Source organism: Schistocerca serialis, unplaced genomic scaffold, assembly GCF_023864345.2.
Source record: "Schistocerca serialis cubense isolate TAMUIC-IGC-003099 unplaced genomic scaffold, iqSchSeri2.2 HiC_scaffold_1178, whole genome shotgun sequence".
Classification (NCBI taxonomy): Eukaryota; Metazoa; Arthropoda; class Insecta; order Orthoptera; family Acrididae; genus Schistocerca; species Schistocerca serialis.
In genome coordinates this window covers 67,501-72,500 of record NW_026047379.1, presented here as the reverse complement: position 1 = coordinate 72,500, position 5,000 = coordinate 67,501, and the positions used below count along the sequence as shown (strand labels likewise).

Sequence of the window (5,000 nt, the reverse complement as noted above, 5' to 3'; positions counted from 1 at the left end):
TACGCCCAGATAGCAGGCGACTGGTGTCAGCGACCCACTGGTGTTGCCCCTTGACGGCGGCGGAAGATGACAGCGCCGCACCGTCAAAGGCAACGTGCAGGCGCGCGGCCCACATCTCTCCAACCTGCGTCGACGATTTGAGGAGGTGGCCCTCCCACATAAGATGCCGCTCCAGCACCTCAATCTCACGCTGCACCTCGTCCCGGCCTGCACCGTCGGGGGCTGGTCCAATCCTCTTCAGCGCCAGGAGACGGGACCGGCGGAGTGTTGGCCCCATCCATCGGCATGATGGGATGCCGAGGCCTCCCTGGGCTACAGGAGCATGGAAGTAGCCCAGGGGAGTGTCCGCCGGAAGGCGGAACCATCTCCTGACGGCGGCCCGGATGGTCACGTCTGCCGCTTTCAACGCACCCACTCGGGTGCGGCTGAGGGCCAGCCCGTGGTACAGGCCTGGGAGAAGTACGTTGGTGAGGGCGTAGAGGCGCTGTTGCGGCTTAAGCGGGGCTCGGGAGATGACGTCCAGCTGCTCCACCAGGTGGCGTCGTGGGTTGAACACGCAGCGACCCGCGGTGGAGAATTGCAGTCCCAGATACCGGAAGGTTTCACCCACACGTAGGGCGGGCATGGTGGCGTTGCCCGCTTTGAAGGTAACGTCGGCGTCGACCTTCACCTTCTTGTCACGCCCAGACGCGACTAAAGCGAGGGTGAAACACTTCCGGGCGTTGATCTGCAGCCCCAGATGGCCGAGGGCTGCGACGGCTGCGTCGATGAGGGACTGCAATCCCCTCGCGGTCGATGCAAAAAGCAGGACGTCATCTGCGAAGGCCGCAGCGTTGACTCTGCGGCCGAGGATCCGAGCTCCGATGTGGGAGGGAAGTTGACTCAAAACATAGTCCACCGCAAAATTGAAAAGGAGGGGGGAGAGGGGGTCACCCTGACGCACACCCCTTGCCGGCTGCAGGGGCACGCCCACGTCGGCGCCGCCCGCTATCACCGTCGTGCTACCCTCGTAACACCTTTCGACGTACTCAATAAAGCAATCCGGCAGGCCATGAGCCCTCAGCACGGGGCGGAGGGCAGCATGGTCCACCGAATCGAACGCTTTAGAGACGTCGATCGATGCCACAAAAACAGAGCGACAGGAGCGGACTGCGTCGGTGAGAGCAGTGTCCAAGATGAAGGTGTTTTCCAACATCCAATCCCGGGGGATGAATGCCCGCTGACGTTCGTCCACAGCACATGCACGCATCAGGCGTGACGCGAGAACCTTGTGAAAGGTCCGCGCCAACACCGAGCAGACCGTAATGGGGCGAAAGTCAGCGGGGGATGTTGGTGCAGCCGTTTTGGGGAGAAGTGACGTCCGGGCGCGAAGCAGACGCTCGGGGAGGGCGCGGGCCAGGAGGAAGAGGTTCAAGAGTTTCACCAGGACTTCATGCGGCAGGCGCCGCAGCTCCGCTGGAGTCAGGCCGTCCGGCCCGGCCGCCGATCCCCTGGGCGGCAAGGCAGCAGCGACCTCCTCACGTGTGACCGGCCCCCATAGGCACTCAGGAGCGACAGGCTCCGAGTGCGGGAGAAGGCGGTCACGGATGAAGCCAGCGGTGGAGATCGGCTTCTTCGTGAAGAGGTCCGCCCAGAAGTCCAGCAGACCGGGGATGTCGGGTGGCGGCTGCAGCAGGGTGCCGTCCAGCAAGCCGCGCACGCAACGTGCACGCGACCTGCGGAAGGCGTCCTGTGTCCGCGCGAACTCCCAGCGGCGCCGCTTGCGCTTCTGCAGCGGCGGGGCGGCAGGCGGCCGCTTGGATGATAGGCGCGGCCGCTGTGCCCTGGTGATCGACCTCTCCCCCCTGGACCCGACCGACGCAAGGGCATCCGGGAGCATGCCCAGGATGACATCGGGCGGCGTGCCCCGCCCCAGACCAATGACTCGATCCAGAGCAGAGAAACGCTGGGCGGAAGCAGGTAGCCCCGCCAGATGCTCCCAGATGGCGGCGTCAGTCGGCCCCTCCGGCGGCGGCCCGGTGGTGTCGGCCGCGAAGTCCTCGGCTGCGTCGACGGGCGGCGCAGCGGCCTCGCCCGCGTCAGGCAGCGAGCTCGCTGCTCCCCGGCGGGACGCCGGCTCTTCCCCCCGACCGATCTCAAGCGCCTCCATGAATTGGCGGACAAGCTGCTTGTGGGCAGCTTGCCGCCGTCGGCACTTGATTGCCTCAAGCGTTCGGTCGGGGAACATCCTAATAAGCTCTTGATTAACGAAGAAGAACCGGGCGTCCCTCTCAAGGAACAGTTCGGCCTCTGCCTTGGCGAGCGACAGGACTTCTTCCTCCGTCCACCTCGCGCGATGCCTCTCCGTCACGATCTCAGCGTTGGCGGCCGCAAGGTGTTGGCGGCGGCGATGGACCCCGAGACCGTTCTTCGTGGTAAAAGTGCGGTGGCACTCACTGCAAGCAAAGGGAGCTACACAAACTATCGCATTTTCGTTACGGCCGGTTGGCCGGATAGGTGCTGGGGTAGCTGGGGTGGCACCTTCAGCGGAAGGGCCACCATCTCTTGTTTCTTGTAGGCTGCCCCCAACTATGAAGGGATAATGCGAGGGGGGGCTGGTAACCCCCCCAAGCCCCTGGTGCGGTCTTCCACTCTGCGAAAATCAGCGGGCCCACGAGAAGGGGAGAAGACCGCAGGAGAGGAGAGGCTAAGAGGGCTAGGCCCATGTATTGCGCATCACTCTCCCTGTAACTATAACCCAAGGAAGGCACCTCGCAGCAGCAGCACGACTACATCAAGACCGCACTTCGAAAAGCCAAGTCCGGATGCAGCCACACCGCCGCCACTTGGCCACCTTAAGAGAGTCATAGTTACTCCCGCCGTTTACCCGCGCTTGCTTGAATTTCTTCACGTTGACATTCAGAGCACTGGGCAGAAATCACATTGCGTCAACACCCGCTAGGGCCATCGCAATGCTTTGTTTTAATTAGACAGTCGGATTCCCCCAGTCCGTGCCAGTTCTGAGTTGATCGTTGAATGGCGGCCGAAGAGAATCCGCGCACCCGCGCGCCCCCGGAGGAGCACGCTAAGGCGGACGCGGCCTCGCAGCAAGGAAGATCCGTGGGAGGCCAAGGCACGGGACCGAGCTCGGATCCTGCACGCAGGTTGAAGCACCGGGGCGCGAACGCCGCGCAGGCGCGCGCATCCTGCACCGCCGGCCAGCACGAGGCCGACCAACGGCGAGAGCAGACCACGCCCGCGCTAAACGCCCGCACTTACCGGCACCCCTACGGCACTCACCTCGCCCAGGCCCGGCACGTTAGCGCTGACCCACTTCCCGACCAAGCCCGACACGCCCCGATCCTCAGAGCCAATCCTTATCCCGAAGTTACGGATCCAATTTGCCGACTTCCCTTACCTACATTATTCTATCGACTAGAGGCTCTTCACCTTGGAGACCTGCTGCGGATATGGGTACGAACCGGCGCGACACCTCCACGTGGCCCTCTCCCGGATTTTCAAGGTCCGAGGGGAAGATCGGGACACCGCCGCAACTGCGGTGCTCTTCGCGTTCCAAACCCTATCTCCCTGCTAGAGGATTCCAGGGAACTCGAACGCTCATGCAGAAAAGAAAACTCTTCCCCGATCTCCCGACGGCGTCTCCGGGTCCTTTTGGGTTACCCCGACGAGCATCTCTAAAAGAGGGGCCCGACTTGTATCGGTTCCGCTGCCGGGTTCCGGAATAGGAACCGGATTCCCTTTCGCCCAACGGGGGCCAGCACAAAGTGCATCATGCTATGACGGCCCCCATCAACATCGGATTTCTCCTAGGGCTTAGGATCGACTGACTCGTGTGCAACGGCTGTTCACACGAAACCCTTCTCCGCGTCAGCCCTCCAGGGCCTCGCTGGAGTATTTGCTACTACCACCAAGATCTGCACCGACGGCGGCTCCAGGCAGGCTCACGCCCAGACCCTTCTGCGCCCACCGCCGCGACCCTCCTACTCGTCAGGGCTTCGCGGCCGGCCGCAAGGACCGGCCATGACTGCCAGACTGACGGCCGAGTATAGGCACGACGCTTCAGCGCCATCCATTTTCAGGGCTAGTTGCTTCGGCAGGTGAGTTGTTACACACTCCTTAGCGGATTCCGACTTCCATGGCCACCGTCCTGCTGTCTTAAGCAACCAACGCCTTTCATGGTTTCCCATGAGCGTCGATTCGGGCGCCTTAACTCGGCGTTTGGTTCATCCCACAGCGCCAGTTCTGCTTACCAAAAGTGGCCCACTTGGCACTCCGATCCGAGTCGTTTGCTCGCGGCTTCAGCATATCAAGCAAGCCGGAGATCTCACCCATTTAAAGTTTGAGAATAGGTTGAGGTCGTTTCGGCCCCAAGGCCTCTAATCATTCGCTTTACCGGATGAGACTCGTACGAGCACCAGCTATCCTGAGGGAAACTTCGGAGGGAACCAGCTACTAGATGGTTCGATTAGTCTTTCGCCCCTATACCCAGCTCCGACGATCGATTTGCACGTCAGAATCGCTACGGACCTCCATCAGGGTTTCCCCTGACTTCGTCCTGGCCAGGCATAGTTCACCATCTTTCGGGTCCCAACGTGTACGCTCTAGGTGCGCCTCACCTCGCAATGAGGACGAGACGCCCCGGGAGTGCGGAGGCCGCCGCCCCGTGAAGGGCGGGGAAGCCCCATCCTCCCTCGGCCCGCGCAAGGCGAGACCTTCACTTTCATTACGCCTTTAGGTTTCGTACAGCCCAATGACTCGCGCACATGTTAGACTCCTTGGTCCGTGTTTCAAGACGGGTCGTGAAATTGTCCAAAGCTGAAGCGCCGCTGACGGGAGCGATTATTCCGCCCGAGAGCATCCCGAGCCAACAGCGGCGCGGGTCCGGGGCCGGGCCAGGTAGGTCCGTCATCCGGGAAGAACCGCGCGCGCTTGCCGGGAGCCCGAGCGCCCAAAGGGGCGAATCGACTCCTCCAGATATACCGCCGGGCAGCCAGCCAGGA

At 62.5% G+C, this 5,000-nt stretch overlaps 1 pseudogene; it reads right to left on the bottom strand.

The window, feature by feature from the left end:
- The window catches only part of LOC126434000 (large subunit ribosomal RNA), a 7,951-nt pseudogene that overhangs the window by 2,234 nt on the left and 717 nt on the right, over positions 1–5,000 (bottom strand).